At 46.5% G+C, this 12,873-nt stretch overlaps 1 pseudogene across 1 annotated transcript in view; it reads right to left on the bottom strand.

Moving 5' to 3' along the window:
- LOC144791043 (cytochrome P450 2J2-like) overlaps nt 1–12,873 on the bottom strand; it is a 155,355-nt pseudogene that overhangs the window by 72,655 nt on the left and 69,827 nt on the right. The gene's annotated exons all lie outside the window — the stretch shown is intronic.

Below are 12,873 nucleotides of genomic sequence, written 5' to 3'. Positions count from 1 at the left end.
TCTTCGATAAACTTCAATGGATTGTACTGAAATTAAATGTACAACTCTCCACCTGTCTCAGTTTCAAACACAGACTCTTGATGTATCACCCCATGATGCTGTAGTAAACTAGCAGATGTTGGAAAAAGAATAATTCCAAAGCTGATAAGTCTGAAACAGATAAGTCCACAGTATCATAAAAAAAGCAACAAAAATGTTGAGTGAATCAATATGAAGAATTTAAAAGTGAAAAAGAATCTATTCAATATAGCATAAATATGAGATAGGCAGGTAGAAGGAAGGAAAAGAGAAATATAAGGAATTGCATAGGTTCAACATGTAAAAAAGAGCAACATTTCATAAATATTCAATACCAATATAATAATAATAATAATATAAATAATAAATACATTGTAAGCATGAACCAGAAGTACTTTATGAATAGAAGTTTCTAAGTAGAGATTCAAAATATTTATATACAAGGAGGTTTTGTAACTTCTTCAGCAATGATATTGCATGACTTTCTTATGAATCTAGAGTTTTTAAAGAATGTTGATTTATTTCCAAACACTCAAGGGCAACATATAAATTTGCACGCAATTAAATAGCATATGGATCAAATCACATGACCAACAATTATCCTTTAATGCAAGTTTACATTTTCAATAAAGGCAAAGGAGTTATTATTAGTCTATAACATACAAAATATAATGTTTGCTCGGTGTAAACAACGTTGGGTATTTTAGCCCAAATTGTGTCACAGCAAGTTACAGTCCAATTAACCTGTAAACCTTTTTCCCATTGGAGTTCAACATTAAACTTAATTACAACATTAGAAGGACAAGGAATATGTATGCCTATCAACAATTCTTTAAAGTGAACCTTTGACAAATAAGTCGTTCTAGTTTCAAACAACCATGGAATGTTATTAGTTTGTAACTGTGAAATAGAATCTCGAATATTTTGGGCTAACAAGTTGAATTGATCCATTAAGGATCTTGGCAATTTCAAGATAAATTGGACTACAGGGGAGGGGATATTTTATTAATTAAGGAATTTAAGGTTGATTGAATTAATTCCTGTGTCATGCCAAGATTTCCAAAAAAGAATACAATTTTTGATATGTTTATTATACCGTAAGATGGAATTAATAAAATGTATTTAGTGCAAATTTTTGTGAAAAAGTAAGAGTTTCTTTATTTCTCATGCAGTTTAAAACTCATAGCAGTTAAAACTTAGTTTCGATGTCTATGGCCTTTTTTACGAGATCAGTGGTCTAATGGTCTGCTAAACTCGTGGTGGTGGTCTGCCCGCCACATTAGGACTGTGGCGGTTGGACCGCACCAGGACCGTTGCGGCTGCAAGGGATCCAGAATCCCTGGTGGTGGTGCAGCATTCTGAGGCCTCCAATATTCCGGTCGAAGCCACTACAGCACCGCCAAGCATATTGGGAGTTTCCTCACTACCACACGGTTCATGGAAGTGCAACCGTCATGAAAAGTGTAGCAGTGAGGAATTAACCCTTTCGATGCTCATGACGAGCTAAGCTCGTCATGGCATATACCTCTAGGGTGCTCATGACAAGCTGAGCTCGTCATGACCACACCCATTAACATTATGGCCCAGCACAGGGGAGGGAGGTCTTCAGCATCCATGAGGTTAAGGGTCCCTACAGGCCTCTGCACCATGGGGTGCATGCAGGGGGGCATGTGTTGTGCCCCCTGCATACACACCCAGTTCCTGCAGGGCATATACTTGACAATCCATGCCTGTAGTAATTAAGTCCAGCCGAGTTGAGGTATTTCAAGAGGTATTTATTGAGATGTTAAGTAGTCAGGAATAAGTCAAGAACAAGAACCCACCAGGAGCAGCCAGCAGGTAGTTCAGCCCCATCATAACTGTGGTTTATCTTCAATCATCACCCAACATTCTATGGTGCATCACAGTGCAGAGGCATTCCACTTCAATGCATGAAGTTGGTAAAGGCATGCAAAGGAATATGCAATAGGTAGAATATAACATAGCCCTGCAGGAACTGCCTTTGATGCTCCCAATACGGAGCCTTTTTCAAGCACATAGTTACCACATTTCTGAAGCTTTTTCAATCAACAATAACACAATCTTTGTAAGTTTCAGTCTTCATTTGAGCAGTATGTTCCAAATACTTAATGTACGATTTTGAAAATCTACATCTCCTTTAAAATTAGATCATGCACTTCAATTTCTGGGACACAACTTTACAGTTATGTTATGTTTCATTTTATCATGCGCAAGACTATTCCTTTGCTCACTATGAGCAATCTTCGTTCACACATATCCAAATACAACAAATCTCGGTTTTCCTGAACATATCAAAGACAAAATTAACTTGCTCTCTGCCTGTATGATTATGTTAATTTCATTATCCCATTTACATCACTAACATTTAATATTTTAAGCTTCCCTCTCAACCATTGTGAAACACAGTCATATGTGCAAACATAAATATGTTGTTTTATTACGTAACTGCTCCTTCACTTTCACCTGAGGATCATGCATACAAAAACAAATACAAATAAATAATATCATTTTTAATGCTGTTTTTAATTTCTGGAAGACATATGTGTTATGTTAAAAATAAATTGCTGAAGTGCATATGACTTGCTTGCCAAACTGAAAGGAATATACATTACCTCATATGTAAGATTAGAGGTTGGGTGGGCAGAACTCACAGAATCTGACTGCGGAATTCTGCGGAGTCACAGAAAAACTATGCAGGTGTCTGTGGCATTCTGCCAATGGGCAGAAATAACCAAGTTAAGCTGCAATTCAGCACAGAGAGTGTGTTCCACGCTGAAAAATCAGCGCCAACGGCACCACGCGGTGCGCCAGAAGGCACAACTACTCAACTTGATTTTGCAGCCACTTGTGTACATTTTCTCCTCAAGCTGCAGGCTTCTGATTGGAAACAGTTGCGACAGTCCCGACCATCCCGCAGAAAAAACCTCGCCAGATATCCTCCTAGCACCCTGAAATTGCGCTAGGGAAAACAAAATCTTGCTTGTGCCCTTCAATTTACCATCCTGGGTCTGCGTGCTGAAAAAATTCCACCATGCGTCAATTGGCAGAATTTGGCCGGAACTCGGCGTTACAATAGTAATGTGGAGTTGCCAAAATTCTGCCAATTCCCCAGATGGAATGCTATATTTCACCCACCTCTAAAAGTGAAGTTTGATGTTTAAACCTCACACCTAAATCGACCTGTGGGTCAACCACTGGTCAAATCAAATGTCAAAACAGACCTTAACCTTTCCCATAAGTGACAGGATCAAGACCAAAATGTTCACATTTAAGGTAAAAAAAATAGACTAGGGTCCCTCTTAACAATTAATATAATACCTATAAGAGAATTTATTTTGATGACTTACAATTTTCGATAAACCCCAATGATAAATACTGTTAATCACTTCATTCCATGTATACTTATTCAACAGATTTAGGCTTTTTATAACTAATCATAAAGCCAATTGGTTTACGGACATGTGTAAAAGTAATTTTTGCAATGAGCAACCAAGCATCAAGGAGAAAGAGAAAAAGAGAAGAAATAGAGGGAGGAAGAAACATACAGAAAGACACCACAGAGCACAGAGTAGGGATGACTACAACTTCAAAGCTTAATTAATTGTTTTACATAATCCTAACCAAAAAGACTAACACATAATAACGGGTTAGCTTCCACACCATTCAAGCAGGTCAGTTTCTTTAATTTGCAATTTATCTATTACATTTAAAAAACTGGAATTGAAGACTTATTTTTTAAAATTATACCACCTACGATCCTGATAATGAAAAAAATAAATAAAGCTACACATGAATTTATCATACAGAACTGAAAGAAAGAGCAAGCACTAATACCTCAAAAAGAGTTGTCGCACACAAATCTAAATGATATTGCCTAAGCACTAAAGACACTCACTCTACAGACAGTGGTTCAAATTGAAATCATCCTTCATTCCCAAATTGCCTAATACATACCCAGTCATTATATTTCAATCAATATGAACTTTATTCGGTTTTTGAAATATAAAACCATAAAAGTTGACAAACATAAAAATAATAAAATATTCAGAATAGAAGCACAATTTATCATCAATAGTCCCATGGTTGACTGTAACATAATAGCCATAAAACAGAGTGACACAACCACGAGGTGTTATAGAATTGTAAAAGATCAGCACCATTAAACATTGTAAAATGATGTTATACCATATATCCGATTGTTTGGTGGCATCAAATTACAATTCATAAATCAACAAGTTTCCGCTTTAGATTAGTTCCCTCAATAAAATAGTCCTATTTTATAAAAATGGATAAAACTTAAAGATGGTAACCATAAGCACAGAACACACAAAACTTTTTTAATTAAAACAAGCCCTGGACTTCAGCACAGATTTTTAATAACACACAACAGAGAAAATACAATCATCCTTAAGAAGTTGTAGATACAGGGGAGGTGGGCGCGTCTGTGGAAAATTCAGATTCTTTAAAATAGGGACTAAAAAAGACTTCCTCGGAACCTCATAAAATAAAAAAAAATAAAAAATGAAATGTAGCATATCCTGTTGAGACTCATTGTAGCAGCCACAGGATGCAAGCTGCTGTCCTCTACTGCACCCCCTGGGGAAGGCAAGCAGGAGGTGAAAGAGGTCCAAGCGATACCTTGTCAATAAATCAGTTCATAGACAGATAAAAGCCCCTGGAGATATAGCTAAGCTGATGGGGTTGTGAATGCTTGGTTGCCACAGCTCCAGCTCTTCCCTTTCCAATTTTCTTAAGCTAATAAAGGACTCCATTATAAACATGTTTTAAGGGATTTAGAACACCTGCAATTCAATAGTAGGAGTAAGAGTGATACATTTTGAGAAAATATTTAAAGTTTGAAAGACAGTAAATCTGCCATAGTAGGTCATTGAGATAGGAAGGAATTTTGTACTCTTTAGATTATATTAGAAATCCTTGTCTCAATGGGAGATAAAAACATGTTATGCCAATATTGGTCTGAAGCACTGAAAGATGTAAAACTAAATACATTGACTATTAGAAAATGGTTTAATGAAGGGTTTACACTCGGGGGCGTGGCTTGCAGCTGATGATGGAGGCTGCTTGAGTGGGGAGCTCCGCAACCGAGCCCCCAGTTTATCCTCTTTTACCGATAATCGGGCCCCCGCCTCCAGCGCAGCGGTAGAGGAAGGGACCCGCAAATCGGCAGGGACATGCGGCCTTTGGACCTGCCGATGCTCGGAAACAGACAACCGGGTTGCTGCGAGGGGCGCTCCCATGATGGCGCCCGTGGCGGCTCCATAGAACAAAGGGAGCCCGGAGCGGAGGCGTGCTGAAGTGAACGATCAGGGCCACACCGGAGGGGTTAGACACTGTAGGCGTCGGCTGCTCGTCCCCCGACATCGTGAAAAGTGCCGTGGGCGAAGCAGGGAAGGACATCATTACCGGCGGAGCCGAGGGGTGCGGGCGGTGTGCCGGGAGCCCTGCCTTCCCTCCTCTCCCCCCGGAGCGGTGACCGGTGGATACTGTCATCTCGGCGGGGCATCGCTGACTGTGAGACGGGAGGCAAGTGCTATCTGCGCTGTAGCTGCGCAACCGGGGGGCCAAGAACAGGAACGAGGGTGCCAGCGAGTGAGAGCAGGAGCCGGGCCCTCAAGAGGTGATCCATCAGAGCAGCACACCATCCCCTGCTGATGAGAAGGAGAGTGTCCCCCTCGCGAGGGCCCCGCAGCCACTTGATGTAGGGCCGCCTGGACGCTGGGGAGACTACCCCGAGTCGCACCACACCCGGGAACCCAACTAGTGGCTCCAGTGATCAGAGCCTGGCACCGTGCAGAACCCCAGATCCCTAAGTGCGGTGAGCTACCGGCGACTGCTGTCAGGCACCCCTGTACCCAACAGCATATTGGATTGTACTGTTGAATGACCACTGCTAGCTGAGATCACCGGGACAGCTCGAGCAGGGCGAGCACAGGCGCCCAGCAGTGGGAGATTCACACAGAGCGCCCGGGTCGTCCTCTGTTAGAACTGGCAAGAAGTGCCGCTACCCCCCGAGTACTACAGGGTGATATTGGAGAACGACGGGGGGGGCCCACCTGGATGCGCTGTGGGGACAGACGGATGACGGACTGTGGAAGGACCGGGGCCCATACGATCTCGGGACCCGGCAGGTTGCGGTAGGCCAGGAAGAACATTCCACTCGGCAAGAATGTCCGCTTAATCGGAGGACCGGTGGGGGTCAAACGCGCTAACCGCCTGACAAAGCTGCGACCCAGAGACTTGGTCATACAAGGGTCTCTGCCCTGGCTGCTGGTACAAGGGGGAACCGATCGGCGGGCCCTGACAGGGTGAGGGACGTGGGGGCCGTTGCTCGTAACAACCACAGACATTCCAACGGTGATTCACGGTGACCGCTGGCGTTGAATTGTGGTGTCCAGCACCGTTGTAAGGTGAGCTGATGGTGCCAGGAAATTGCGGGCGCTGGTGGCTTCCTTGGGCGTCTTATCCTGAACTCGTCCGCTGAGGTGGTGCGGGCACCACTTGCATCGGCCAAGTCCGACCATGGGGAAACTGAAAGGGAGCAGAGGCGGAGCACACTCCTCTACTGAGGGAGAACCTCCAGAATGGGAAGGAAGTGCGGACACTGAATTGGTGCGAGACCCCGGACTCCAACAACAACTGGACAAAATCCTGACGGCCATAGCTGAGTCCCGAACAGCGATCCAGCAGGACATTTCCCAGGTAGCAAAGGGACTGGGGCTTTTGAAAGCTGACCATGGGAAACTGGTGGACAGAGTTAAGCTGGTAGAAGGCACACTACAAACTATTGAACCGGCGCCGAAAGACCTCGGAGCTGCTATAGCAAATATGATGGAACGGGTTACCGCCCTGGAAAAGAGAGCGGAAGATGCTGAAGGACGAAATCGGAGAAACAACATCCGAGTCGTAGGTCTACCGGAAAAAATTGAAGGATCAGATATGGTACAGTATCTGGAGGACTGGCTCTGGACGGTGGTGGCACGAGAAGGCCTGTCCTCCTTCTACACTTTAGAGAGAGCCCACCGGGTACCAGCGAGGCCGCCGCAACAGGGGAGACCACCGTGACCGGTGGTAGCCCGGCTGTTGCAGTTTCGAGACCGGGACTTCATATTACAGAAGGCGCGCACAGACGGACCATTCCAGGTGGACAACAGTAGAGTCAACATCTTTCCAGACTACACATATGAAACCCAATGCCGGCGTACTTCTTTTCTGGCCGTTAAGAGGGAATTGCGCAATGAGAGTATCCAGTACACCCTCTTCTTTCCAGCCAAGCTCAGAGTTATAGTGGACGATAAAACATGGTTCTTTGATACTCCGGATGATGCCGCTGCCTGGTTGGAGCTATGCAAGACGGGAAAAGAGGGGGCTGGAAATGGCACACTGCTTGCCCCAGAGGGGCGCCCACTGCCGAAGCCACGACGAAACAGGAGCAGACGGAGAGGACTGAAGAAGCCTTCTTCGTCCCAAACAGCAGCTGAGAGGAGAGGAGTACTGGAGGTGGTGTCCACATTATCAGGTGCGCTGGGACCCCCATTGCTGGAGGGCACAGACTCGGAGGAGGAAGGAAAACGATCTGACTCAGAACATTTGGAAACGAACAGTGAACGCTTACCGAAGGTGACTCCGGAAACGGCGGAAGGGATGCTGGATGAGGGGTAAATGGACCTGGAAGCGGGCCCGGGAGGAGGAGCTAAAACTGGGGTGAACTCCTGGTTGGGTCCAGGTTGGGGGATGTAACTGCATGGGGTTTGGGGGGTGAGAGGATACCTGACGCTTTTGATCAAGATGGGCTCGGTTGCCCCATGGGGTCTGAAAAGGTAGGCAGCTCCACGCTGGTGCATAGTTCCCCCTCACTGCCCTTAAGGCATGCCTACAGCCACTGCTGTGAGGTTTAGTAGTTTTGTGTTAGGAGTTATGGTTTGGATGGGGACTAGATGTAAGATGATGTTCTTGGAAGGGGGGAAGGGGTTGCGTGAGGGGAAGTTGGGGTAGGGTAATCACCTATGCCAGCCTGAAGCCGAGGTCACAATTGTGTGTGGAGCACTGGGAAAATGGCTGATACTGCTAATTTAAGATGTGTGACCTGGAATGTGAGAGGGCTGCACACCATGACACGGCGTCACAAGATCCACGCATATTTGGTTCGCCGGGGGGTACACATCGCATTGCTCCAGGAAACACATTTAACGAAAGCGGAAAGTGTAGCGCTGCAGCGTAGATGGAGGGGCCAGGTGTATAGTACCGCATACTCGGCTTTCGCTAGGGGAGCGTTAATCTGGATTAGGGCGGGGGTCCCCTTTTAGCTGTCCAAACAACTGGTAGATCCTGAGGGCCGTTTTGTAGCCATAGAGGGTAAATTGAAGGGTAGAGATAATGCCTTGTGTAGTATATATGCACCAAATACAGATCAGTTGGGCTTTCTGGCAAGAGTATCTGGTTTATTGGCACATTATCTCGCGTGCCCCTTGCTGATGGGGGGAGACTCAACTCTGTTACGGACGTCTCCCTAGATAGATCACACCCCCCCTTGCCCGACTCTCCTGTGCATCGCTTGACCAAAGGAAGGCTTGATTGGCAGACGCGTTGGGGACTGGTAGACGTTTGGCGCGCACAGCACCGAGAGCCCGAGATTACTCATATTTCTCTGGAATACATGAGCTGCACGTGAGGTTGGATGCGGTGCTGTGCTCGACCGCGGTACTGCAGGGAATAGTTAAGACGGAATACCTGGCCAGAACGTTATCGGATCACAACCCGCTATTGGCCACTGTGCAATGGATGAACGGAATCTCCTGTGTCCCCACATGGAGATTGCGCCCCGAAACGCTGGATGACCCGTTGTTTCAGGCGGCGATAGGGGAGGGACTTTCCCACTATTTTGCAGAAAATGCTGGTACGACGGAGTCACGAGCCATGGAATGGGATGCCTTTAAGGTGGTCCTGCGAGGGCTCTGCATAGGGAAACACGTGGGGGTACGGAAGGTCCTGTTAGCTGACTTAGCCGTGGCCGACGATAAGCTGCACCAGGCGGAGCTACGGCGGCCGGGCCGTACCGAACTACCGGAAGAGGTTAGTGCGGCAAGGGAAGCGGTAGCTGCAGAAGTGCAGCGATTGCGTAGCTTTGACTTCAGGGCTTACGCGATGAGGGCTCATGCGGAGGGAGATAAGGCAGGTACCTTACTGGCTTGGCTTGCCAATCCTCTGAAGAGAAGCTCCCCCATACTAGCTCTTAAAGCGGAAAACGGCGGTGAGGTTTACACCCAGGACGAGATACTGCAATGTTTCAGGCGCTATTATGCGGCACTTTATGAGAGTAAATTAGTAGCCGGTGACCTCGCCATTGACGATTTCCTGGAGGGAGTGAACCCACCGCAATTGGAGCAGGAACAGGCGATAGAAATAGATAGAGACATAGAAATAGGGGAGATCAGAGGGGCCATTAAGCAAATGGCCCGCAATAAAACCCCAGGGTTAGATGGGCTCCCCATCGAATTTTATTGGAAATATGTTGACCAGCTGGCGCCCAGACTTCAGGAAGTCTACAAGAAGGCTAAGAAGACAGGGTGACTGCCCCAGTCCATGCGTGAGGCGTTAGTGATCCCCTTGTTGAAACCGGGGAGGGGGAGTGAGGATACAGCCTCGTATAGGCCGCTATCGATGCTGACGATGGACTACAAGATACTGAGCAGCATTTTAGCGACCCGGCTCCTGCCTTATATGACCGAGCTTGTGCATGAAGATCAAGCCGACTTTATCCCAACGCGGAATACGACCACGAGCATTAGGCGCTTGGTACGAATACTGGAGGAATACCACCCTGAAGCGCGCCAGCCAGTGGTACTATCAGTGGACATAGAGAAGGCGTTCGACAGTCTAGAATGGGAGTATCTATATAAAGTAATGAGGCGATTTGGCCTGGGCGATGCTTACCTGCAATGGACAAAGATCTTGTACACATCGGCGGTATCTCGAGTGCGAGTGGGTGCGCTGATATCTTCGCAATTTTCGGTAGAACGAGGAACGAGGCAGGGTTGCTCGCTATCCCCATTATTGTTTGCCCTAGCGGTAGAACCCCTCGCGATCGCGATTCGTACGGGAGCCCATTAAGGGGGACTTGCGGGAAGAGTTGGTCAACAGTATGTGTCGTTATACGCAGATAATATGCTCCTTTTCCTGGAGAATGCTGGTGACGCTCTAATGGGAGCAGAGGCCTTGATATCTCATTTTGGAACTATCTCGGGCCTGAGGGTTAACTGGTCTAAGACGTGTATGTTCCCGGTGAAACGGGGGGAGCCCCGGCCCACCACGATCTGGCAGATGCGATGGGAGCCCACCTGCTTCAAATACCTGGTAGTGCTTATTTATCATACGTCTGCGGATATGTTGGAGGGTAACGTGGGCCGCGGGGTGAGAGCGTTGAAGGGCAGCATGGATTTTTGGTCTGCCCTCCCACTATCGGTGATGGGTCGAATAGCCCTACTGAAGATGATAGCGCTCCCTCGCTTCCTATACTATTTTCGGACATTACCGGTGTGGATACCGAGCTCCATGTTTAAAACACTGAAATCACTCATAGTATCCTTTCTATGGGGGATAGGCAGACGGAGAGTCGCATTGGCGACGCTCATACGCCCTAAGGCAGAGGGCGGGTTTGCAGTCCCTGACTTCGAGCTGTATTATCTGGCGGCCCAATTACAGATCTTTACGCAAGAAGTGGCACGAGAATTTAGGGGACCCGATCATAAGAGAGGCACAGGAATACAGCGCCACCTCTTATCTTTTATAACGCTGCAACAGAAGCTAGACCTTAGGGGGCTCCTGCCAGAAGAAAAAACACTCAGGCTTTGCTGGAATCGATCCCAGCGTAGAGCGGGAGTACTCCACTCATACGCACCTGAAATCCCGTTGGGCATGGTGACGGCGTTACCACACGGAGGGGTTTGGTCGCGATTGCAGGCCTAGGAAGAAGCGGGACTACAGGTGTTGGGAGACTTCTATGAGGACGGCACTATGTTGCCCTACCAGATGCTACTAGAGCGGTTTGATTTACCGAGGGGAGAGTTCCTGTTGCATGCGGCGCTGACGAGAGCGATACAAGCGACGAGAGCGATACAAGCGCACTGGCGGGAGGGACAGGTGGAACCTAAGACATCAATGGCTTGCCAATATACAATGATGGAGGCGGGGACTTTCAAGGCGGTCACTTGCTTGTACTCCAGGATGCTCAATGAAGGGTTAGCTCTCTTGGAGGCATTAAAAGCCAAAAGGGAGATGGATTTGGGGAAACCCATCCCAGAAGCAACCTGGACACAGATTGTGAGAAGGGCCTGGAAGAGCTCGAGGAATGCACGATTTCAGCTCATACACTTCTATGTACTGCACAGAGCATACATGACACCAGGAAAAATCCAGAAGCATTTTCGGGTGTCTGAAGCCGCCTGCCCTAGGTGCACGAGGGTAGGGGCGGAAATCAAACATATGTTATGGTCATGCCCTACGCTGGAACATTATTGGGAAGAAGTAGGAAACGCCCTGAACGACATTACAGAGAGGGAGTTAGAGATTGATATGGCCACCAGCATACAACACTGGTTCCCCCACATGTCCAAGAATAAGATCACAAGCAAGTTTGTGGATATGGGGCTTGTGTTGGCGAAGCGAGAAATCACGAGGCATTGGAAAGCAACGGTAGGACCCAGGTACATGCGGTGGAAGGGCGAATTTTTTAAATGGGCCACCAGCGAGAGCGCGTTACGCTATCAAATGGCGCGTAGGCGGGGCAATGACAGAGAATTAGAAGCTACAACAGAGTGGGAGATGTTAGTGCAAGCATTACGAGATTATGGCCCTCGGGCTGAGGGGGTGGAGGACACTGATGGCTGAGACTAGCCCTGTAGCAGGACAGGTACATTACACTATTTCGAAAATGGAGACTCCAATATACGCACCACAAGGGGGATAAAATGGGGTATGTGCGTTGGTGATGGGGGAGGATTAGGGAGGGCAGAGGGGGGGTGTAAGTTTGAGTGTGAAGTTGAGGGGTTTCATTTTTTTTTAAGAGAAGTGGTTTTAGTTTGGAGAATTGATTGTGTAGAATTGACATATGATCATACTGGTTATAGATTAGAGAGCGGGGGGCAAACATTTGACTCTGAGAAATGATATGATAACTGTAATGTGAAATATACCACAGTTTTCCATGTTGTGTACAAAAAACGAATAAACTACGTCTTTAAAAATAAATGAAGGGTTTACACTCAGTGATGATTAATTTAAGTCTTAGAAGATCAATAAAAAATTTCCATTGATTGATTTTATTGTGAGCATTCACACCCAAAACCCTACCTTTGGACATAAAGGGTGTGATTCACTTTTGTGTAAGTTTACTATTTTTTGGTATTAACAAAATATGAGTTTAATTTTGCTAAACGTTATTTTATGACTACAGAGACCCCAAACTTGTGGCGGAGACTCTGAAGTTTACTATTTTTTGGTATTAACAAAATATGAGTTTAATTTTGCTAAAAGTTATTTTATGACTACAGAGACCCCAAACTTGTGGCGGAGACCCTGCACATAAAAAGATAGGCCTGACCTAGAATCTCCCGTACGGACAATATTTACGTATCCGCAGGAACTGCAGCAATATAGTTGATTTTAAACGTCAATCAACTGATCTAACGACCAAGCTGGCACAAAGAGGTTACCCAAGTCACCTGCTCAACAAAGGTTTCAAACGGGCACGGAACCAACCACGGAAGCCCTCTTAGAACCCATCATAAAAACAACAACGGAAGTCCCCTTAACTTGTGT

This window comes from Lissotriton helveticus, chromosome 11 (assembly GCF_964261635.1).
Source record: "Lissotriton helveticus chromosome 11, aLisHel1.1, whole genome shotgun sequence".
Lineage (NCBI taxonomy): Eukaryota > Metazoa > Chordata > Amphibia > Caudata > Salamandridae > Lissotriton > Lissotriton helveticus.
The sequence above is the reverse complement of the archived record's forward strand: the minus strand, read 5'-3'. Positions and strand labels throughout refer to the sequence as shown.